We start from the raw sequence: 23,413 nt of genomic DNA, 5'->3' as shown, positions 1-23,413 counted from the left end.
TATGATGATCAACAAGTCACAAGGGCAAACACTCAGGGCTTGAGGCGTAGATCTTAGGACCAGCTGCTACAAGCATGGCAGAGGTGTCACTATCACTGGTGACACCCAGAAAGGTGGCGAGGGAGATTGTAATGCAGTGCGCGCAGATAAACAGCGCAATGGTAAAAAGGAGGCATGGTTTCATAGGTAGGGGCGTGGCCTGGTGGCCTGAATCTACATTTTGTTGCTCCGGGTGTCCCGGGGGTTGGGGGCTGCACCCGGGGACTAGTGTGTGAGCTGTGCTGGCTCCTGCACAGTGACAGGGCATGGCCACCCAGCATGACGCCTCCCTTCTTGACCATGCTGTAATTGCAGTCGCACTGCAGTTCAGCGTGATCATAAAAAATGGTGTAGGCTCCTGCTGGTGCAGGCTGTAGAGAAAAGCTGCTGTGACCACGCCCCCTGTGTCTCCTCCGTTGCAGACCCCATTTTGAAGCCTTGCCCCCGGACTAAGAGAAAAGTATGCCCTTGCGCACTATCCTGACTTCTCCTCCCGTCTGCTTAATTTGTGCCTTCCAACGCACAATGCGAACAACAGGTGGTGCTGCAGGGCCCACACCCTTTTACTTGCCTTACAGAACAGCTCTGGAGCTGTTACAGTGCCCAGCTGCTGCAAGAAATCAGCTTGAATGCTTCAGGGGATGGGGCATGGCCAACATGAGCCCCACACCAAAGGAGGGTGGGGGTGTTTAATGCGAACTAGGGGTCATCCAAGCACTGCAAAAGGCCGCCATGCCCTGCATGCCCCTTTTCTCTTTTCATATGCAGATGAGGGTTCCAGTCAACTTTGGCCCACTGCTTGGATAACATCACCGTATGCAAATCCGTCTGCTGCAGACCTTCCCCAAGGAGTGCTTGTACTAGTTGTTGCATATGGTTTGATATTTGATGGTGCTTCAGTATTAGGCAGCCTTCCGCCCTCCCATGTTCATCTGAAAAGATGTGGTCTCCCTGCAGTTGTTGTCCCCAGATGAGAGTTCCCTTGTGCTGCCTCAGTTGAATCTCCTTTACTTGACAGAGATGTGCCTGAGCAGCGGCCCTCACCAGCCCTATCCCAAATCATACTTATTTTGCATAGGAGATACCATGGTCATGAAGATTGTTTTCCCAGGGTGAGGTTCATTCATTGCATTCTGGGTATGCTGACCCCTGTGATTTTCCCAAATGTGGGAAACTCGACTGCATTATTTGTGGTAGTGGGGGACTGTGTTTGTGCTTTCCTCTGGTCAGCTCTGGTAAAAGTCAGATTTCTTTGTCTCAGATCTTCCTCTAGCCTTGTTCTTCTTTCGAGAGTTCCCTTGTGCTGCCTCAGTTGGATCTCTTTCACTTGACAGGGGGGTGCCCGAACAGCGACCCTCCCCAGCTCTAGCCCAACTCCTACTTACCTGCCAGGTGAGATACTATGATCATGAAGGTGCTTCTCCCAGGGCAAGGCTCACCCATTGCACTCTGGGTGTGCTGCCCCTGCGATTTCCCCAAATGTGGGAAACTTGACTGCATAATTTGTGTTTCCCCTGGTCGGCTCTCGTATAATTCAGATCTCTTTGTCTCAGGTCTCTCTCCAGCCTAGTTTGCTGTCTGTTTCCACTTCTCTTTTCTTCAACCGCTCCCTTCTATACCCTTGTGCACTATCCTGACTTCTTCTCCCGTCTGCTTACTTTGTGCCTTCCAATGCACAATGCAAACTACAGGTAGTGCTGCAGGGCCCACACCCTTTTACTTGCCTTACAGAGCAGCTCTGGAGCTGTTACAGTGCCCAGCTGCTGCAAGAAATCAGCTTGAATGCTTCAGGGGATGGGGCATGGCCAACATGAGCCCCACACCAAAGGAGGGTGGAGGTGTTTAATGCGAACTAGGGGTCATCCAAGCACCGCAAAAGGCCGCCATGCCCTGCACGCCCCTTTTCTCTTTTCATATGCAGATGAGGGTTGAAGCCAACTTTGACCCACTGCTTGGATGACATCACCGTATGCAAATCCGTCTTCTGCAGAACTTCCCCCAGGAATGCTTGCACTAGTTGTTGCATTTGGTTTGTTGTTTGGGGGTGCTTCAGTATTAGGCAGCCTTCTGCCCTCCCATGTTCATCTGAAAATATGTGTTCTCCCTGCAGTTGTTGTCCCCAGATGAGAGTTCCCTTGTGCTGCCTCAGTTGAATCTCCTTTACTTGACAGAGATGTGCATGAGCAGCGGCCCTCCCCAGCCCTATTCCAAATCATACTTATTTTGCATAGGAGATACCATGGTCATGAAGATTGTTCTCCCAGGGTGAGGTTCATTCATTGCATTTTGGGTATGCTGACCCCTGTGATTTCCCCAAATGTGGGAAACTTGACTGCATTATTTGTGGTAGTGGGGGACTGTGTTTGTGCTTTCCTCTGGTCAGCTCTGGTAAAAGTCAGATTTCTTTGTCTCAGATTTTCCTCTAGCCTTGTTCTTCTTTCGAGAGTTCCATTGTGCTGCCTCAGTTGGATCTCCTTCACTTGACAGGGGGGTACCCGAGCAGCGACCCTCCCCAGCTCTAGCCCAACTCCTACTTACCTGCCAGGTGAGATACTATGATCATGAAGGTGCTTCTCCCAGGGCAAGGCTCACCCATTGCACTCTGGGTGTGCTGCCCCTGCGATTTCCCCAAATGTGGGAAACTTGACTGCATAATTTGTGTTTCCCCTGGTCGGCTCTCGTATAATTCAGATCTATTTGTCTCAGGTCTCTCTCCAGCCTAGTTTGCTGTCTGTTTCCACTTCTCTTTTCTTCAGCCGCTCCCTTCTATACCCTTGTGCACTATCCTGACTTCTCCTCCCGTCTGCTTACTTTGTGCCTTCCAATGCACAATGCAAACTACAGGTAGTGCTGCAGGGCCCACACCCTTTTACTTGCCTTACAGAGCAGCTCTGGAGCTGTTACAGTGCCCAGCTGCTGCAAGAAATCAGCTTGAATGCTTCAGGGGATGGGGCATGGCCAACATGAGCCCCACACCAAAGGAGGGGGGAGGTGTTTAATGCGAACTAGGGGTCATCCAAGCACTGCAAAAGGCCGCCATGCCCTGCATGCCCCTTTTCTCTTTTCATATGCAGATGAGGGTTCCAGTCAACTTTGGCCCACTGCTTGGATAACATCACCGTATGCAAATCCGTCTGCTGCAGACCTTCCCCCAGGAGTGCTTGTACTAGTTGTTGCATATGGTTTGATATTTGATGGTGCTTCAGTATTAGGCAGCCTTCCGCCCTCCCATGTTCATCTGAAAAGATGTGGTCTCCCTGCAGTTGTTGTCCCCAGATGAGAGTTCACTTGTGCTGCCTCAGTTGAATCTCCTTTACTTGACAGAGATGTGCCTGAGCAGCTGCCCTCACCAGCCCTATCCCAAATCATACTTATTTTGCATAGGAGATACCATGGTCATGAAGATTTTTCTCCCAGGGTGAGGTTCATTCATTGCATTCTGGGTATGCTGACCCCTGTGATTTTCCCAAATGTGGGAAACTCGACTGCATTATTTGTGGTAGTGGGGGACTGTGTTTGTGCTTTCCTCTGGTCAGCTCTGGTAAAAGTCAGATTTCTTTGTCTCAGATCTTCCTCTAGCCTTGTTCTTCTTTCGAGAGTTCCCTGGTGCTGCCTCAGTTGGATCTCCTTCACTTCACAGGGGGGAACCCGAGCAGCGACCCTCCCCAGCTCTAGCCCAGCTCCTACTTACCTGCCAGGTGAGATACTATGATCATGAAGGTGCTTCTCCCAGGGCAAGGCTCAACCATTGCACTCTGGGTGTGCTGCTCCTGCGATTTCCCCAAATGTGGGAAACTTGACTGCATAATTTGTGTTTCCCCTCGTCGGCTCTCGTATAATTCAGATCTCTTTGTCTCAGGTCTCTCTCCAGCCTAGTTTGCTGTCTGTTTCCACTTCTCTTTTCTTCAGCCGCTCCCTTCTATACCCTTGTGCACTATCCTGACTTCTCCTCCCGTCTGCTTACTTTGTGCCTTCCAATGCACAATGCAAACTACAGGTAGTGCTGCAGGGCCCACACCCTTTTACTTGCCTTACAGAGCAGCTCTGGAGCTGTTACAGTGCCCAGCTGCTGCAAGAAATCAGCTTGAATGCTTCAGGGACTGGGGCATAGCCAACATGAGCCCCACACCAAAGGAGGGTGGAGGTGTTTAATGCAAACTAGGGGTCAGCCAAGCGCCGCAAAAGGCCACCATGCCCTGCACGCCCCTTTTCTCTTTTCATATGCAGACGAGGGTTGAAGCCAACTTTGACCCACTGCTTGGATGACATCACCATATGCAAATCCATCTGCGGCAGGCCTTCCCCCAGGAATGCTTGCACTAGTTGTTGCATTTGGTTTGTTGTTTGGGGGTGCTTCAGTATTAGGCAGCCTTCTGCCCTCCCATGTTCATCTGAAAATATATGTTCTCCCTGCAGTTGTTGTCCCAAGATGAGAGTTCCCTTGTGCTGCCTCAGTTGAATCTCCTTTACTTGACAGAGATGTGCATGAGCAGCGGCCCTCCCCAGCCCTATTCCAAATCATACTTATTTTGCATAGGAGATACCATGGTCATGAAGATTTTTCTCCCAGGGTGAGGTTCATTCATTGCATTTTGGGTATGCTGACCCCTGTGATTTCCCCAAATGTGGGAAACTTGACTGCATTATTTGTGGTAGTGGGAGACTGTGTTTGTGCTTTCCTCTGGTCAGCTCTGGTAAAAGTCAGATTTCTTTGTCTCAGATTTTCCTTTAGCCTTGTTCTTTTTTCGAGAGTTCCCTTGTGCTGCCTCAGTTGGATCTCCTTCACTTTACAGGGGGGTACCCGAGCAGCGACCCTCCCCAGCTCTAGCCCAACTCCTACTTACCTGCCAGGTGAGATACTATGATCATGAAGGTGCTTCTCCCAGGGCAAGGCTCACCCATTGTACTCTGGGTGTGCTGCTCCTGTGATTTCCCCAAATGTGGGAAACTTGACTGCATAATTTGTGTTTCCCCTGGTCGGCTCTCGTATAATTCAGATCTCTTTGTCTCAGGTCTCTCTCCAGCCTAGTTTGCTGTCTGTTTCCACTTCTCTTTTCTTCAGCCGCTCCCTTCTATACCCTTGTGCACTATCCTGACTTCTCCTCCCGTCTGCTTACTTTGTGCCTTCCAATGCACAATGCAAACTACAGGTAGTGCTGCAGGGCCCACACCCTTTTACTTGCCTTACAGAGCAGCTCTGGAGCTGTTACAGTGCCCAGCTGCTGCAAGAAATCAGCTTGAATGCTTCAGGGGATGGGGCATGGCCAACATGAGCCCCACACCAAAGGAGGGTGGAGGTGTTTAATGCGAACTAGGGGTCATCCAAGCACCGCAAAAGGCCGCCATGCCCTGCACGCCCCTTTTCTCTTTTCATATGCAGATGAGGGTTGAAGCCAACTTTGACCCACTGCTTGGATGACATCACCGTATGCAAATCCGTCTTCTGCAGAACTTCCCCCAGGAATGCTTGCACTAGTTGTTGCATTTGGTTTGTTGTTTGGGGGTGCTTCAGTATTAGGCAGCCTTCTGCCCTCCCATGTTCATCTGAAAATATGTGTTCTCCCTGCAGTTGTTGTCCCCAGATGAGAGTTCCCTTGTGCTGCCTCAGTTGAATCTCCTTTACTTGACAGAGATGTGCCTGAGCAGCGGCCCTCCCCAGCTCTATCCCAAATCATACTTATTTTGCATAGGAGATACCATGGTCATGAAGATTATTCTCCCAGGGTGAGGTTCATTCATTGCATTATGGGTATGCTGACCCCTGTGATTTCCCCAAATGTGGGAAACTCGACTGCTTTATTTGTGGTAGTGGGGGACTGTGTTTGTGTTTTCCTCTGGTCAGCTCTGGTAAAAGTCAGATTTCTTTGTTCAGATCTTCCTCTAGCCTTGTTCTTCTTTCGAGAGTTCCCTTGTGCTGCCTCAGTTGGATCTCCTTCACTTGACAGGGGGGTGCCCAAGCAGAGACCCTCCCCAGCTCTAGCCCAACTCCTACTTACCTGCCAGGTGAGATACTATGATCATGAAGGTGCTTCTCCCAGGGCAAGGCTCACCCATTGCACTCTGGGTGTGCTGCCCCTGCGATTTCCCCAAATGTGGGAAACTTGACTGCATAATTTGTGTTTCCCCTGGTCGGCTCTCGTGTAATTCAGATCTCTTTGTCTCAGGTCTCTCTCCAACCTAGTTTGCTGTCTGTTTCCACTTCTCTTTTCTTCAGCCGCTCCCTTCTATACCCTTGTGCACTATCCTGACTTCTCCTCCCGTCTGCTTACTTTGTGCCTTCCAATGCACAATGCAAACTACAGGTAGTGCTGCAGGGCCCACACCCTTTTACTTGCCTTACAGAGCAGCTCTGGAGATGTTACAGTGCCCAGCTGCTGCAAGAAATCAGCTTGAATGCTTCAGGGGATGGGGCATGGCCAACATGAGCCCCACACCAAAGGAGGGTGGAGGTGTTTAATGCGAACTAGGGGTCATCCAAGCACCGCAAAAGGCCGCCATGCCCTGCACGCTCCTTTTCTCTTTTCATATGCAGATGAGGGTTGAAGCCAACTTTGACCCACTGCTTGGATGACATCACCGTATGCAAATCCGTCTTCTGCAGAACTTCCCCCAGGAATGCTTGCACTAGTTGTTGCATTTGGTTTGTTGTTTCGGGGTGCTTCAGTATTAGGCAGCCTTCTGCCCTCCCATGTTCATCTGAAAATATGTGTTCTCCCTGCAGTTGTTGTCCCCAGATGAGAGTTCCCTTGTGCTGCCTCAGTTGAATCTCCTTTACTTGACAGAGATGTGCATGAGCAGCGGCCCTCCCCAGCCCTATTCCAAATCATACTTATTTTGCATAGGAGATACCATGGTCATGAAGATTGTTCTCCCAGGGTGAGGTTCATTCATTGCATTTTGGGTATGCTGACCCCTGTGATTTCCCCAAATGTGGGAAACTTGACTGCATTATTTGTGGTAGTGGGGGACTGTGTTTGTGCTTTCCTCTGGTCAGCTCTGGTAAAAGTCAGATTTCTTTGTTCAGATCTTCCTCTAGCCTTGTTCTTCTTTCGAGAGTTCCCTTGTGCTGCCTCAGTTGGATCTCCTTCAGTTTACAGGGGGGTACCCGAGCAGCGATCCTCCCCAGCTCTAGCCCAACTCCTACTTACCTGCCAGGTGAGATACTATGATCATGAAGGTGCTTCTCCCAGGGCAAGGCTCACCCATTGCACTCTAGGTGTGCTGCTCCTGCGATTTCCCCAAATGTGGGAAACTTGACTGCATAATTTGTGTTTCCCCTGGTCGGCTCTCGTATAATTCAGATCTCTTTGTCTCAGGTCTCTCTCCAGCCTAGTTTCCTGTCTGTTTCCACTTCTCTTTTCTTGAGCCGCTCCCTTCTATGCCCTTGCGCACTATCCTGACTTCTCCTCCTGTCTGCTTACTTTGTGCCTTCCAACGCACAATGCGAACTACAGGTAGTGCTGCAGGGCCCACACCCTTTTACTTGCCTTACAGAGCAGCTCTGGAGCTGTTACAGTGCCCAGCTGCTGCAAGAAATCAGCTTGAATGCTTCAGGGGCTGGGGCATAGCCAACATGAGCCCCACACCAAAGGAGGGTGGAGGTGTTTAATGCAAACTAGGGGTCAGCCAAGTGCCGCAAAAGGCCACCATGCCCTGCACGCCCCTTTTCTCTTTTCATATGCAGACGAGGGTTGAAGCCAACTGTCAAAGTCAGAAAAATGTCTCAATGCACGTTGCCATATTTGCACCGCACACTGGTCCGCGCTGCGCGTGCATGCGCTCTCCCGTGGATTCGCATACCCGCAATAACGTGCACTCGCAGGCGCGGTATGCGTATTTACGGTAGAGTTTATGTAGTCGTAGCGTGCGACTCATTCGTTACAAATGTTCACAATTAATGTAGTTTATAGATCATGGTCCCTTTGATAGATTCTGAAAGTTTGGTTAAAATACAATGTCCCAGAGCTGAGGAATCCCTCTTTATATCGTACAAAGGGTCTAACAGGAATCACACAGCAGTGTTTGGTACCCATCGGAAGAGTATTTAATTAGCAATATTCCGGTGTTGGTTTGGAGCGTATTAATCGCTCGTGCGAATAGTTATGGACATAAGAAGTTTATGTCCATTTCTATTAATTACACATACTCAGGTATGCGGCGGGAAACCCAGTTTCCCACCCACCTGAGCTGTTGGAAATCGTCACAGCCCACCTGTATGAATCACCCTATGACCTTTTGTTATGATACAGGGCCGAATTCCTTCGGCCAATGGACAATGGGATTGTAGGACCAGGAGATTGCATTGTGTGTGGGGCATAAATAGGCAGGCCGACCACATCCAGCTCTGACTCTCTCATCAACGGTTATCTGCTGATAGCCGGGAGCTGGATATCGAGGCGCAGGCGATCATACCCTTTGTGCGTAAGTTTCTCTCCGTAATCATTGTCTTTCTGTGAGCCAATTTCTCTCATCTCATCTCTCTCTCTCTCTCTCTCTCTCTCTCTGTTCTGTTCTCTCATATCTCCCCTAGACTAGGCTAGTATTGTATTGTATTAGATAGTATTGTATTGTATTGCATTTAGGTCAGTGTAGTATTGTCTTTTTGTATTTATTGTTTAGTTCTGTGGTTAGGAAGTCTCTGTTATATTGTAGTGTATCATTTGTACTGTTATCCCCTTTTTACAAGTATATTAGATATAATACAGTTAATAGGCTTTGGAACCTAAACCAGTATCTGTGCATTTTCTATAGTGATAAGTGTTCACTTGAGCGTCGGTGACGCTCAAGCAGCTTTGTAGTTAGTCAGGTTACACAAGGTTGCACTTACACCCTGTACTCACATTAAGGTATTCAGTGTATTTCATTGGTATAAGGTTTTATCATAAAGGTATAGTGTTGTGAGCGTCTGCATCGCTGGTGACCTCCTCGTGGTCTCGAGCGTAAGCTACGCCATAGCGAATCATTACCCTAGACATAACCAATAACGTGTCCTGTGATCCCTGGGCCGTGAGCGAACGTGACGCTTGAGCGTCTCGCCTACGGCTGAGCGATCGTTACGCAACTAGCGTACCATTACGGTACTTCTTCAGTAAACAGCGTACAGTGTTCTTAGCTTCATAAAGGGTTGTTTATACGACAAAGGAATTTAGCATTGTCAATTGCGGGCTCGTCCTATCCTTCTCATATCTGCACTAGGTAGATCAGCAGACATTATCCCTCCAGCAAAGGGTGGGAGGTTGTCTCATAGTGCTGGCGGGATAAGCGTCTGCTTCGCTTAGATAAAGAATGCTGAAGGAATCCGGGAACCGGAAGTAAGAACAAAACGCTTGTGTCTTTTAAAACTTTTATTTCTCTTCTGTCTTGCGTATACACGCACGCATACATATATCTGCATTTCTGTTTCATTTTTCGTATATCACTATTCCTGTTTGCCAATTTTATAGTTGATAGAAAGTGCTAAAAAGAGATTTGCTGTTATTTAATAGTAGAGGTGATAGTTAAAGTATAGAACAAACACACGGTTTGTCTGAGATACAAGGCAGTCAGTGTGGATTGCGGTAGATGATCAGGGATCATTTACATTGATAAAAATATATTGTGTTACGGTGGATCCTTTGCATTGCATACACGTGTCGCTAACAAAGACTAGCGTACGCAATCCAAAAGGCAGACGCACGCAGCGTTCATTACGCAACGTAGCGTCCGGTTACGCCCACGTAGCTCAAGTTGTGATAAAGTGAAGTAACGCAAAGGCGATAATTAACGCACAGCGGTAGATAACGCGAAGCGGTAAATAACGCAAATCTATTTTTGGAAAATCTGAAATTTAGTTTAACAGATCCTGCTCCTAATTGGTAACACTTTTGGCCTAAAGACAATTTCTGCGCAGAAATAGACATAGAAACAAAGTGTACATGTGTTGAGTGAGTGTGTTTTGTATACAAAAGTTTATATAACTTTAAGGTGGAACCAAAAGGAAAGCCGGGTACTCGTCAAGGGACATACGTGTAAGTGACATATACGGTGGCCAGGGAGGCATCCCTGGTTAAATAATATTTGAGCATTAGAGTATAGCGGACCATAAGGTAACAAGACCAGGAGGTCATAAGGTAACAAGACCAGGAGGTCATAAGGTAACAAGACCAGGAGGTCATAAGGTAAAAGGTCCGCTATAAAAGTCCAGTGGCACAACGCCTGGGGTGTTGGTGCAGAACCCATATAGGCCATACAAGCTCTGGCTGAAGGAATCGCAGCCGGAAACATAGATTCCATTGATCTTTCAGTACATGACAAGTAGTGCTCGTATACTGAACGATTGGACCGCACGTTATTGTGTGCAGTAGTTAGTAATCTGACCTAATACCATTAGAGTAAAGTGGTCACAAACGCTATCTGTACATTCTGACGTGATTTGTGTAATTTTTTATTTTTGGAAGGGAAGTTCGCTGGTCACTCAGGAACTATCTAACAACCCCAACTTTACTGGAAAGAGTAAGTGTCCTGCGGGTAACCCTCATATGTTCCAGTAAACTAAAGGTTCACAGGGGCCCTAGGTTGGGTACAGCAGCTCTGGCTACAGTGATTGCAGCACAGGCCAACGTGGGCGAGAAGTAAGTGGGGTACTTGATAAACCACCACCGCCGGCCTGCCCAAGGACATCTTGGTTTGTTTGTAAGGGTTCGCTGAAAGCCTTGATATTCAAGGAGGAATAAGCAACGCCTGCAGATTATGGGGGCCATTTGTTCAGGTAGGGGGCGATCAACCCTGGTTCAGGTTGATTCTGTGAACCGACCAGTTGGGTCGGCACGATATGTAATGTGTGAAAAATATGGAATTCACACCGAATCTTTATGTGATGAATGGGAGAGAATGACTGTACAAGACAGGGACAAATTCCCAAGAATAGGTAGCTTTAGTCCAGAAGTGTTACAAAATTTAAGGAGGAGGATATGTCTCGTAAAATCAACAAAGAGACGAATTCAACATCATGATTGTTTACAGTTATGGCACCAGGAAGGTGAGATACAGAGAGGTTTGGCTCTGGCGGCAGGATCTGGGGCAGTCAGGAAGTTGATTGCCACAGCTCCTCCTCCACCATACATTGCAGGAGAGAAGTTGATTGCGGAGAGAAACGCACTGGGTTGTAAAACACAAACTCTTAGTAACCCTGTAAATGTTAATGATGTTAACCAAATAACTCATGCAAGTATTAACCCGTGCAAGATGTACCCTGTTTTGAACCTTCCTCAGGAGTGTGATCAAGAAGACGATTCAGCAACAATTTCAGCTCTCTCTCTTGCAGCCACCATAGCAGAGACCACAGTAGGCACAGCGACACCCACGAGATTAGTGAAAGCCCCTAGCGGAGGGATAGGTGAGGTCGTGTCAACGGGTAAGTACGGCACCATGCACTACACTGAAACAATTGTACCACAACAAGCAGTAGAATCTACACAGGAAGAGGCTGTTAGAATTGCTCCTGTAAGGGTAATAGCAGTTCCCAATGGAAAAACAGATGTGTCTGGAGCCACTCCCATAAGGAACATTGCCATGTACACTCCATTTTCCAGAATGGAATTAAGAACAATAGTGTCCGAATTGCCTGACCCCAGGAAGGATTTAGTTGCTAGCCAAAAATACATCAGGGATCTAGGTAACACTGTAGAACCCAACAACAAGGATTGGCAGATACTGCTAAGGGCTTGTTTACCTTCCAATGTTGATGCAACTCAGTTTTTAGCTGATTGTGCATTGGATAAAGATGTACCGCTTACAGACGTGTACAACAAGGATAATGTAAAGAGGATAAATTTACAGCTAAAAGAGTATTTCCCAGCCGTTGTTAAATGGAATAAAATATTTTCCATTAAGCAAAAGGAGTCCGAAACGGCAACAGAATATTTTCACCGGGCACTATTAGAAATGGCAAAGTACACTGGTATAGAAGACATTAAGACCAACCCAAACCATCGGGAAGTAGCAGTATCCGTACTGATGGATGGTTTAAAGGAAACATTAAAGACTAGGGTTCAGACCACGCAACCGTGCTGGCGAGGTCTGTCAGTGTCCGGCTTGAGAGAGGCTGCTATTGATCACGACAGAAACATCACTAGGCACAGGGAATCGCAAAGTGATAAGTTGATGTCCGTAAGTATACAGGCGCTGACCACAAGGCAGCCTGCGTATGTACCACCGAATCCTGTGGGTAAGGCAAGTGTAATAACATGTTTTTCTTGTAACAGACCGGGACACTTTGCACGAGAATGTAGAACAAAGAATGTACAAAGGTCTTTTCAACCCCCTAGACAACAACACAACACACGACATTGGGAGCAGGGTCCACAGAGGCGGAGTTTTGAGCCACATACAGGGGAAACAAAAAGATATCCCCCAAACAGAGACTGGCATGCCTCTGGTAGTTCCCAGCTAACTCCCTCACAAGTAGTTGCTGCCAGCGGGATTCTGGGAGGTCAGCATACCCAATAGGGGTGTGGCCATACCTGTAATCTGCAGCCAGTTAAGTTGATTGCCAGTCTTGGAAGCGAACCAGAGATTGCAATCAATGTGGCTGGTAAAACTTTAAACTTTCTTGTAGACACAGGGGCGGCCAAGTCAGTGATAAATTCGACAGTGGGCATGAGAACCACTGGTAGGACAATTCCAGCCATGGGAGTAACAGGAGTAGTCCAGCACTACCCTGTTAGCAAACCAGCCGAGATTACAATAGGGCCTTTGTATACCAAGCATTCCTTTTTGCTGGCTGCATCGGCACCAACTAATCTCCTGGGGAGAGACTTACTATGTAAAATGGGTTGCGTCATTTATTGTACCCCTGAAGGTGTATTCTTGGACATTCCTGAGAATCACGCTCAGGAAGTACGAGACATGTTAGACTCCCCATCAAAATTAATGTCACATTCCATTATGACAAATAGGAATCCATCCCAAGTAGAAGAGATGATATCTCAGATACCAGAGTCACTTTGGACAAAAGATGGACAGGACACTGGATTAATGGCAAACGTAGCTCCAGTAGTTGTGCAAGTAAAAGATGGTAGGATAGCTCCAAAAATCCCACAGTATCCTCTGAAGCCAGAGGTGGAGCTAGGAGTTTTTCCCGTAATAGAGCGCTTGCTACAACAGGGCATTCTAGTAAGAACGTCCAGCACCGCAAATAGTCCCATCTTCCCTGTTAAAAAGAGTGGGGGGAGGGGTTACAGGCTAGTGCAGGATCTAAGGGGGATTAACAAAATAGTTGAGAGTCAGTTCCCCGTAGTGCCTAATCCAGCTGTCATCCTAATGCAAATTCCTCCCACTGCCAAATTTTTCACTGTTATTGACCTCTGCTCCGCTTTCTTTTCTGTACCTCTGCACCCTGACAGCCAATATTTGTTTGCATTCACATACAGAGGAGTCCAATACACGTGGACTCGGTTACCCCAAGGTTTCATAGATAGTCCAAGTATATTTTCTCAGGCTTTGTATGATTGTTTACAGTCTTTCCAACCAGACAGTGGATCAGTATTGATACAGTATGTGGACGATTTATTACTGTGTTCAGATTCACTGGAAGCATCTCTGAAGGATACGAAACAGCTCCTGTTTCATCTTTCAGACACAGGTCACAAGGTTTCCAAAGACAAGTTGCAATTATGCCAAGCTAAGGTAAAATATTTGGGACACTGTCTAACACAAGGACTGAGACACCTGACCGCTGATAGAATCCAAGCCATTAGAGACATGACACTGCCACAAACCCAGCAACAGATCAGGACGTTTTTAGGAATGTGTGGGTATTGCCGTAATTGGATCCCAGGGTTTTCCATATTGGCGCTACCTTTGCAGGAAATGGTCTCTTCAAACAAACCTGATCGGATTTCGCATACAGACGAATCTGAAACAGCATTTGAGAGACTCAAACAGTGCCTAACGCAGGCACCAGCACTAGGTATGCCAGACTATGGGAAACCCTTTGAACTATACGGAACAGAAAGTGCTGGGTGCGCAGCAGGTGTACTAACACAAAAACACGGTGATGCCAGCAGGCCAATTGCATACTACAGCGCCCAGCTAGATACGGTAGCGCGATCCCTCCCCACATGCTTGCGTAGCGTTGCGGCGATAGCATTGCTAGTAACGAAAAGCGAAGATGTCGTGCTAGGCCACAACCTCACAATCCATACACCGCATGCGGTATCTGCCTTATTGAATTCTGCCCAAACCAGACACGTCTCATCTGCAAGGTTTACAAGATGGGAATTGGCATTAATGGCCCCCGTAAACATCACCATAAGGAGATGCAGCGCATTAAATCCTGCAACATTTCTCCCAGGTGTGCCTGGTCAGACACAAAGGGTGGAAGGTGAGAGTGATGGGGAAGGAGGATTTAATGCAAAGGAAGATACACATGATTGTATGGAATATTTGACCCAAAATTTTACCGCAAGGCCTGACATCAGTGACAATCCACTGGAAGATGCAGAACTCACGTTCTACACGGATGGTAGTTGTCACAGACAGTCAGACTCGGGAGACTTGTGTACTGGATACGCAGTCGTAGATGACCAAGACACCATAGAAGCGGAACCGCTAGGCCCACCTCACTCAGCCCAGGTTGCTGAACTGGTCGCCCTAACCAGAGCATGTGAATTGGCTAAGGGTAAGTCAGCCAATATCTACACCGATTCCAGATACGCGTTCGGGGTAGTCCATGATTTCGGAGCCCTATGGCGGCTCAGAAATTTCATGACGGCAGCTGGTACACCGATAGCGCATGCAGCTCACATAAAAAGGCTTCTAACAGCGATACAGGAACCCGACAGAGTGGCTGTTATCAAATGTAAAGCACATACATATAGCCAAGACCCAGTATCCCTTGGTAACAGCCGAGCAGACGAAGCCGCAAAGCTTGCAGCTGCTACCCCCACACGGACAGACACCACACAGTTGATGGTATTTAATACCATCAACACACAGAAGTTGTGTGAGATGCAGAATCTGTGTTCCACACAGGAAAGAGCAGTCTGGAAGGCAAAGGGATATGGCCAGGAGTCCTCAGGGCTCTGGACGGATGGACATGGTAAACCAGTGGCCCCCAGGGCATACCTTCCATGTCTGGCTGAAGCAGCTCACGGGCTGACTCATCTAGGCAAGGAGGGGATGTGCAAATTGGTAAGAGCATACTGGTGCGCCCCAGGATTCTCCTCTCATGCGAGTAAAAGAGCAATGTCATGCCTTACCTGTCTGAGAAAGAATATTGGAAAAGCAATACCTACAGAACCATCCCATATCCCACCTGCCGGCGGCCCTTTCCAGGTAATACAAATTGACTTCATTCAATTACCCCCATGTCGAAATTTGAAATATGTACTTGTCTGTATAGATGTTTTCTCGAATTGGGTCGAGGCTTTTCCAGCAGCTACAAATACCGCTATGTTTACAGCTAAGAAAATTGTGCAGGAATTTGTATGTAGATATGGTATCCCTAGAATCATTGAAAGTGATAGGGGTACCCATTTTACAGGTGATGTCTTTCAAGGAATGTGTAAATTGATGGGTATTGATAGTAAGCTACACACTCCGTACCGTCCACAGGCGAGTGCGAAGGTCGAAAGAGTGAACAGCACTATTAAAAATAAATTGAGTAAAGTAATGGCAGAGACAGGATTGACGTGGCCAGAAGCTTTACCCATTGTTTTGTATAGCATCAGAACCACTCCCAGGTCCCCTCTTAATCTGTCTCCTTTTGAAATCTTGTTTGGTCGACAACCGCATGTCATGATTAACCCTCAGGATGATTTGAAATGTAACAATGAAGTAACTGTAAAGTACTTGATTAACATGAGTAAACAGTTGAGGAATCAAAATGATAATCTGAAGTTGGTGATTCCTGATTTACCAGATAGTAATTGTCATGACATTGAACCTGGGGATTATGTAATGATACGAAATTTTCTACGCTCAGGTTGTCTTATTGATAGATGGGAAGGACCATACCAGGTCTTATTGACTAGCACCACAGCATTGAAGGTTGCTGAGAGAGAGACTTGGGTCCATTCATCCCACTGCAAAAAGGTTGCTGATCCAGAGAAGTCCCGCGATAAGGAACAGACGGTAGAGGTTGTATCACTGGAGTGTCTGTTCCAGGAGGATTGAGGCGGCACCTGAGCCTTGAAAATCGAAAGCAGCTGTCGACTCCCTTCTCCCTTTTATTGTTTTTCTCCACTTCCCAGCCCCTCTCCCTTAAAATTTCTTTTTCCCCCTCCTCATTCTTCTCTATTTCCTCCTCAAAGATGGACTTGCCCCAAGAGACTGTGATCCGGATTTTGATGTTAACCATGATGTTGACCAGAGCAGTCTGTTCCGGCGAGAGTACCATAGAGGTCGAAAGAGGTTCTGGAATGGGTTCCGATTATGATGATGGAGGCGTAGTTTTCCAAGATCAACCAAACCAACAAGCAAAGGCGAGTATCAGAAAACGATCCGATAGAAGAAATTGTGATGGATTGTTAGCTGAAGAAAATTGTATCTGTAGGCTCTGTGATAATCTGGTTGAAGATGGATGCATAAAGAAATGCCAATCTAGTTTTAATATCCATATAGACCGGCATCCATTGAGTGACTATCACTCCTTAGTGGGTAACGTGTTAAACCAAACAGATTGTTGGGTATGCTCTCAAGTACCTCAGGGTCACAGCAAATCAGGGCTAGTACCATTTCCTTTAACGTTAGGGGAGGTACTTGAGCTAAGTGGTGGGAGACCGGTGGACCGGAGGTTTAATATCTCCAGCCCTCCTAGTTTGAAGCTCCACCAATACCATGTGGATAGGTCCCTCTTATGTTTTAACATCTCCAATCCCAGAAAACCGGGAAATTGGGAAGTGTCATGGAGCAACCTTACCATGACCTTTTCACACAGAGCAGATAGAATGCCTACAGATACAGAGCTCGTACGCCACATAGCCAGTAGAGGAAAATCTTTCCGGTATCGATATACCTTAGGAAATAGGATTACTAGAGTTGGAGAGGTATCACCAGGATACTGTGCACATATCGTACAAACCGATACGTGCATTAAGCAGTTGGAAGAATTAGGGTCAGGAGATTTCACCTGGAAGGTTTGTAACATGGTCATGTCCTTCTCCGTCCCATATGTTCTCCCCGATGATGCATATTTCATATGCGGGAGAAAGGCGTACAAGTGGCTTGCCCCAAACTCTGAAGGATTGTGTTATATTGGAAAAGTATTGCCTGAAGTGATGACTGTTACACATGACAAAATGAAGGACATACACCGTGGTGCCCAAGCTCCTTATACTCACACTCATTACGAGCACCGAGTTAAAAGACAACTGTCAGAAAGGCTAGAGCATCCGGCCTCTGATCTTATCCATGAATCCACCGGGATTCAGGTTCTGGTAGCGTTAGATTTCACTCGTACCGCTCGAGGAGTGATGAATTATAAATACATTTCCGCACTCGCCAATTTGTTAGATAATATCACTGAAATGTATGATGACACGTTTAGATACACTGGAAGAGAACTTCAAGCTTACAAAACAGAACTAGTTCAGCATAGGATGGTTCTTAATTATCTTACAGCAGTAACAGGCGGATATTGTGTTACATTGGCAACACAGTACGGCATAAAGTGTTGCACGTATATCACAAATAGCACCGAGGATCCGGTAGAGGTCATAGACCAAAAGATGGACGATATTCTCCAATTGAAGTGGGAATTTCGTCGAAAACACAATCTCACCCTTGCTGCTGTAGGTAATGAGCTGACTGGTTGGGTGTCATGGTTGAACCCGCGAAATTGGTTCTCCGGTTTAGGAGAGTGGGCTCAAGGAGTCATAATGGATGTTGGAAAGTTTCTACTATGTATCTTGGGTGTCGTTATATCGATTGGATTGATATTTAGATGCGGGCAGGCTTTAATGAGGTGCAAACAAAGTACAAAAGTGATGAGCTTGACGAGTGAGGAAACTGTAATTAACCTGGATTTGATTTATGACCCAATGATAGAAACCAGAATGTGATGAAAAATGCGATTATGCGGTCCGTTTCTTTCACCTGTTTTTCTGCTTTTCTCCCAGATACAAAGACCCCCTTGGACGAGGAAGCTGACGAGACGAGATGTATACAGACAACGGATTGACCAAAGAAGAAGATTTGACAACTTTAAATATGGACACTTGATGAACTTTGCCATAGATCCCCAGTTTCCCTAGTATCTTTAAACTCACGCTAGCCCAACATTTTTGTAAATCTGATGGCTCAGACAAAGCTATTTGCTCATGCCTAAGGAGCAATACAGCGCAAAGAAGACGACTCTCAACAGATACCGAAAACAACTTCGACGACAGATGTACATTTCCCTGACATAGAATATCATTGCATTTTTCGTAAGTGTTCTTTATCTTCATCTCTACAACCCTCAGGTAACGACACACATAGACGATAGGGAATACAGGCACAGATATCAGCAACCACATACCTCCCCCATTCATGTATCATCAACTAAAATGTGCATCCCCATTTTGTTACAACCACAGCCGAAATGAGCTCGGTAAAGTTTGACAGCCCATCCACAGACCTGTACCACAGGATAAGGAGGAATTCAAATGTATACTTCGCAATACCTCGAAGCTTGATTTACCACACGTACGGCACGATGATACATGACCCTCCAAACATGGACTCATACACACATGCTTCTGCTTTCTCACTAGGTCATACCCTCTTCACACCTTCTCCTCTCTCCTCCCCTACCCAACCATGGAAATCAATTAACCCCTGACTTACATTTTTCTCCTTAAATGTTTTGTGGCAGTTATTATTGACTGCCAAAGGGTGGACTGTCAAAGTCAGAAAAATGTCTCAATGCACGTTGCCATATTTGCACCGCACACTGGTCCGCGCTGCGCGTGCATGCGCTCTCCCGTGGATTCGCATACCCGCAATAACGTGCACTCGCAGGCGCGGTATGCGTATTTACGGTAGAGTTTATGTAGTCGTAGCGTGCGACTCATTCGTTACAAATGTTCACAATTAATGTAGTTTATAGATCATGGTCCCTTTGATAGATTCTGAAAGTTTGGTTAAAATACAATGTCCCAGAGCTGAGGAATCCCTCTTTATATCGTACAAAGGGTCTAACAGGAATCACACAGCAGTGTTTGGTACCCATCGGAAGAGTATTTAATTAGCAATATTCCGGTGTTGGTTTGGAGCGTATTAATCGCTCGTGCGAATAGTTATGGACATAAGAAGTTTATGTCCATTTCTATCAATTACACATACTCAGGTATGCGGCGGGAAACCCAGTTTCCCACCCACCTGAGCTGTTGGAAATCGTCACAGCCCACCTGTATGAATCACCCTATGACCTTTTGTTATGATACAGGGCCGAATTCCTTCGGCCAATGGACAATGGGATTGTAGGACCAGGAGATTGCATTGTGTGTGGGGCATAAATAGGCAGGCCGACCACATCCAGCTCTGACTCTCTCATCAACGGTTATCTGCTGATAGCCGGGAGCTGGATATCGAGGCGCAGGCGATCATACCCTTTGTGCGTAAGTTTCTCTCCGTAATCATTGTCTTTCTGTGAGCCAATTTCTCTCATCTCATCTCTCTCTCTCTCTCTCTCTCTCTCTCTCTCTGTTCTGTTCTCTCATATCTCCCCTAGACTAGGCTAGTATTGTATTGTATTAGATAGTATTGTATTGTATTGCATTTAGGTCAGTGTAGTATTGTCTTTTTGTATTTATTGTTTAGTTCTGTGGTTAGGAAGTCTCTGTTATATTGTAGTGTATCATTTGTACTGTTATCCCCTTTTTACAAGTATATTAGATATAATACAGTTAATAGGCTTTGGAACCTAAACCAGTATCTGTGCATTTTCTATAGTGATAAGTGTTCACTTGAGCGTCGGTGACGCTCAAGCAGCTTTGTAGTTAGTCAGGTTACACAAGGTTGCACTTACACCCTGTACTCACATTAAGGTATTCAGTGTATTTCATTGGTATAAGGTTTTATCATAAAGGTATAGTGTTGTGAGCGTCTGCATCGCTGGTGACCTCCTCGTGGTCTCGAGCGTAAGCTACGCCATAGCGAATCATTACCCTAGACATAACCAATAACGTGTCCTGTGATCCCTGGGCCGTGAGCGAACGTGACGCTTGAGCGTCTCGCCTACGGCTGAGCGATCGTTACGCAACTAGCGTACCATTACGGTACTTCTTCAGTAAACAGCGTACAGTGTTCTTAGCTTCATAAAGGGTTGTTTATACGACAAAGGAATTTAGCATTGTCACAACTTTGACCCACTGCTTGGATGACATCACCATATGCAAATCCATCTGCGGCAGGCCTTCCCCCAGGAATGCTTGCACTAGTTGTTGCATTTGGTTTGTTGTTTGGGGGTGCTTCAGTATTAGGCAGCTTTCTGCCCTCCCATGTTCATCTGAAAATATATGTTCTCCCTGCAGTTGTTGTCCCCAGATGAGAGTTCCCTTGTGCTGCCTCAGTTGAATCTCCTTTACTTGACAGAGATGTGCATGAGCAGCGGCCCTCCCCAGCCCTATTCCAAATCATACTTATTTTGCATAGGAGATACCATGGTCATGAAGATTTTTCTCCCAGGGTGAGGTTCATTCATTGCATTTTGGGTATGCTGACCCCTGTGATTTCCCCAAATGTGGGAAACTCAACTGCATTATTTGTGGTAGTGGGGGACTGTGTTTGTGCTTTCCTCTGGTCAGCTCTAGTAAAAGTCAGATTTCTTTGTCTCACATTTTCCTCTAGCCTTGTTCTTCTTTCGAGAGTTCCCTTGTGCTGCCTTTGTTGGATCTCCTTCACTTTACAGGGGGGTACCCGAGCAGCGACCCTCCCCAGCTCTAGCCCAACTCCTACTTACCTGCCAGGTGAGATACTATGATCATTAAGGTGCTTCTCCCAGGGCAAGGCTCACCCATTGTACTCTGGGTGTGCTGCTCCTGCGATTTCCCCAAATGTGGGAAACTTGACTGCATAATTTGTGTTTCCCCTCGTCGGCTCTCGTATAATTCAGATCTCTTTGTCTCAGGTCTCTCTCCAGCCTAGTTTGCTGTCTGTTTCCACTTCTCTTTTCTTCAGCCGCTCCCTTCTATACCCTTGTGCACTATCCTGACTTCTCCTCCCGTCTGCTTACTTTGTGCCTTCCAATGCACAATGCAAACTACAGGTAGTGCTGCAGGGCCCACACCCTTTTACTTGCCTTACAGAGCAGCTCTGGAGCTGTTACAGTGCCCAGCTGCTGCAAGAAATCAGCTTGAATGCTTCAGGGGCTGGGGCATAGCCAACATCAGCCCCACACCGAAGGAGGGTGGAGGTGTTTAATGCAAACTAGGGGTCAGTCAAGCGCCGCAAAAGGCCACCATGCCCTGCACGCCCCTTTTCTGTTTTCATATGCAGATGAGGGTTGAAGCCAACTTTGACCCACTGCTTGGATGACATCACCATATGCAAATCCATCTGCGGCAGGCCTTCCCCCAGGAATGCTTGCACTAGTTGTTGCATTTGGTTTGTTGTTTGGGGGTGCTTCAGTGTTAGGCAGCCATCTGCTGCACCCTGCTTTGGTGTGGGGCTCATGTTGGCCATGCCCCATCCCCTGAAGCTTTCAAGCAGATTTCTTGCAGCAGCTGGGCACTGTAACAGCTCAAGAGCTGCTCTGTAAGGCAAGTAAAAGGGTGTGGGCCCTGCAGCACTACCTGTAGTTTGCATTGTGCATTGGAAGGCACAAAGTAAGCAGACGGGAGGAGAAGTCAGGATAGTGCACAAGGGTATAGAAGGGAGCGGCTGAAGAAAAGAGAAGTGGAAACAGACAGCAAACTAGGCTGGAGAGAGATCTGAGACAAAGAGATCTGAATTATACGATAGCCGACCAGGGGAAACACAAATTATGCAGTCAAGTTTCCCACATTTGGGGAAATCGCAGGGGCAGCACACCCAGAGTGCAATGGGTGAGCCTTGCCATGGGAGAAGCACCTTCATGATCATAGTATCTCACCTGGCAGGTAAGTATGAGTTGGGCTAGAGCTGGGGAGGGTCGCTGCTCGGGCACCCCCCTGTTAAGTGAAGGAGATCCAACTGAGGCAGCACAAGGGAACTCTCAAAAGAAGAACAAGGCTAGAGGAAGATCTGAAACAAAGAAATCTGACTTTTACCAGAGCTGACCAGAAGAAAACACAAACACAGTCCCCCACTACCACAAATAAAGCAGTCGAGGTGAGGTTCATTCATTGCATTTTGGGTATGCTGACCCCTGTGATTTCCCCAAATGTGGGAAACTCGACTGCTTTATTTGTGGTAGTGGGGGACTGTGTTTGTGTTTTCTTCTGGTCAGCTCTGGTAAAAGTCAGATTTCTTTGTTTCAGATCTTCCTCTAGCCTTGTTCTTCTTTTGAGAGTTCCCTTGTGCTGCCTCAGTTGGATCTCCTTCACTTAACAGGGGGGTGCCCGAGCAGCGACCCTCCCCAGCTCTAGCCCAACTCCTACTTACCTGCCAGGTGAGATACTATGATCATGAAGGTGCTTCTCCCAGGGCAAGGCTCACCCATTGCACTCTGGGTGTGCAGCCCCTGCGATTTCCCCAAATGTGGGAAACTTGACTGCATAATTTGTGTTTCCCCTGGTCGGCTCTCGTATAATTCAGATCTCTTTGTCTCAGATCTCTCTCCAGCCTAGTTTGCTGTCTGTTTCCACTTCTCTTTTCTTCAGCCGCTCCCTTCTATACCCTTGTGCACTATCCTGACTTCTCCTCCCGTCTGCTTACTTTGTGCCTTCCAATGCACAATGCAAACTACAGGTAGTGCTGCAGGGCCCACACCCTTTTACTTGCCTTACAGAGCAGCTCTGGAGCTGTTACAGTGCCCAGCTGCTGCAAGAAATCTGCTTGAATGCTTCAGGGGATGGGACATGGCCAACATGAGCCCCACACCAAAGGAGGGTGGAGCAGAAGGCTGACTAATACTGAAGCACCCCCAAACAACAAACCAAATGCAACAACTAGTGCAAGCATTCCTGGGGGAAGGCCTGCCGCAGATGGATTTGCATATGGTGATGTCATCCAAGCAGTGGGTCAAAGTTGGCTTCAACCCTCGTCTGCATATGAAAACAGAAAAGGGGCGTGCAGGGCATGGTGGCCTTTTGCGGCGCTTGACCGACCCCTAGTTTGCATTAAACACCTCCACCCTCCTTCGGTGTGGGGCTCATGTTGGCTATGCCCCAGCCCCTGAAGCATTCAAGCTGATTTCTTGCAGCAGCTGGGCACTTTAACAGCTCCAGAGCTGCTCTGTAAGGCAAGTAAAAGGGTGTGGGCCCTGCAGCAC

The 23,413-nt window shown here is 47.2% G+C and overlaps 14 non-coding genes and 2 pseudogenes across 14 annotated transcripts; 15 read left to right on the top strand and 1 right to left on the bottom strand.

The window, feature by feature from the left end:
- The first annotated feature begins 1,100 nt into the window (after nucleotides 1-1,100).
- On the top strand, nucleotides 1,101-1,264 carry LOC134991042 (U1 spliceosomal RNA). Its single transcript, XR_010195492.1, has one exon. It is a non-coding gene; the product is annotated as a U1 spliceosomal RNA (small nuclear RNA).
- Nucleotides 1,265-1,416: 152 nt separating this feature from the next.
- On the top strand, nucleotides 1,417-1,579 carry LOC134991068 (U1 spliceosomal RNA). Its single transcript, XR_010195518.1, has one exon. It is a non-coding gene; the product is annotated as a U1 spliceosomal RNA (small nuclear RNA).
- A 674-nt stretch (nucleotides 1,580-2,253) lies between these two features.
- On the top strand, nucleotides 2,254-2,417 carry LOC134991045 (U1 spliceosomal RNA). Its single transcript, XR_010195495.1, has one exon. It is a non-coding gene; the product is annotated as a U1 spliceosomal RNA (small nuclear RNA).
- A 152-nt stretch (nucleotides 2,418-2,569) lies between these two features.
- On the top strand, nucleotides 2,570-2,732 carry LOC134991070 (U1 spliceosomal RNA). The gene has a single exon (XR_010195520.1). It is a non-coding gene; the product is annotated as a U1 spliceosomal RNA (small nuclear RNA).
- Nucleotides 2,733-3,406: 674 nt separating this feature from the next.
- Nucleotides 3,407-3,570, top strand: LOC134991048 (U1 spliceosomal RNA). The gene has a single exon (XR_010195498.1). It is a non-coding gene; the product is annotated as a U1 spliceosomal RNA (small nuclear RNA).
- A 152-nt stretch (nucleotides 3,571-3,722) lies between these two features.
- Nucleotides 3,723-3,858, top strand: LOC134991085 (U1 spliceosomal RNA; annotated as a pseudogene).
- A 701-nt stretch (nucleotides 3,859-4,559) lies between these two features.
- LOC134991063 (U1 spliceosomal RNA) lies at nucleotides 4,560-4,723 on the top strand. The gene has a single exon (XR_010195513.1). It is a non-coding gene; the product is annotated as a U1 spliceosomal RNA (small nuclear RNA).
- Nucleotides 4,724-4,875: 152 nt separating this feature from the next.
- LOC134991080 (U1 spliceosomal RNA) lies at nucleotides 4,876-5,038 on the top strand. The gene has a single exon (XR_010195530.1). It is a non-coding gene; the product is annotated as a U1 spliceosomal RNA (small nuclear RNA).
- A 674-nt stretch (nucleotides 5,039-5,712) lies between these two features.
- LOC134991057 (U1 spliceosomal RNA) lies at nucleotides 5,713-5,876 on the top strand. The gene has a single exon (XR_010195507.1). It is a non-coding gene; the product is annotated as a U1 spliceosomal RNA (small nuclear RNA).
- Nucleotides 5,877-6,027: 151 nt separating this feature from the next.
- Nucleotides 6,028-6,190, top strand: LOC134991064 (U1 spliceosomal RNA). Its single transcript, XR_010195514.1, has one exon. It is a non-coding gene; the product is annotated as a U1 spliceosomal RNA (small nuclear RNA).
- A 674-nt stretch (nucleotides 6,191-6,864) lies between these two features.
- On the top strand, nucleotides 6,865-7,028 carry LOC134991044 (U1 spliceosomal RNA). The gene has a single exon (XR_010195494.1). It is a non-coding gene; the product is annotated as a U1 spliceosomal RNA (small nuclear RNA).
- A 151-nt stretch (nucleotides 7,029-7,179) lies between these two features.
- Nucleotides 7,180-7,342, top strand: LOC134991026 (U1 spliceosomal RNA). The gene has a single exon (XR_010195481.1). It is a non-coding gene; the product is annotated as a U1 spliceosomal RNA (small nuclear RNA).
- Nucleotides 7,343-20,638: 13,296 nt separating this feature from the next.
- LOC134991041 (U1 spliceosomal RNA) lies at nucleotides 20,639-20,802 on the top strand. Its single transcript, XR_010195491.1, has one exon. It is a non-coding gene; the product is annotated as a U1 spliceosomal RNA (small nuclear RNA).
- Nucleotides 20,803-20,954: 152 nt separating this feature from the next.
- LOC134991090 (U1 spliceosomal RNA) lies at nucleotides 20,955-21,090 on the top strand (annotated as a pseudogene).
- An 855-nt stretch (nucleotides 21,091-21,945) lies between these two features.
- Nucleotides 21,946-22,108, bottom strand: LOC134991077 (U1 spliceosomal RNA). The gene has a single exon (XR_010195527.1). It is a non-coding gene; the product is annotated as a U1 spliceosomal RNA (small nuclear RNA).
- A 468-nt stretch (nucleotides 22,109-22,576) lies between these two features.
- LOC134991078 (U1 spliceosomal RNA) lies at nucleotides 22,577-22,739 on the top strand. Its single transcript, XR_010195528.1, has one exon. It is a non-coding gene; the product is annotated as a U1 spliceosomal RNA (small nuclear RNA).
- Nucleotides 22,740-23,413: the final 674 nt, after the last annotated feature.

This window comes from Pseudophryne corroboree, unplaced genomic scaffold (genome assembly GCF_028390025.1).
Source record: "Pseudophryne corroboree isolate aPseCor3 unplaced genomic scaffold, aPseCor3.hap2 scaffold_1198, whole genome shotgun sequence".
In the NCBI taxonomy this organism is placed as follows: domain Eukaryota; kingdom Metazoa; phylum Chordata; class Amphibia; order Anura; family Myobatrachidae; genus Pseudophryne; species Pseudophryne corroboree.
Note: the sequence above shows the minus strand (reverse complement) of the source record. Positions and strands in the feature narration are given on the sequence as shown.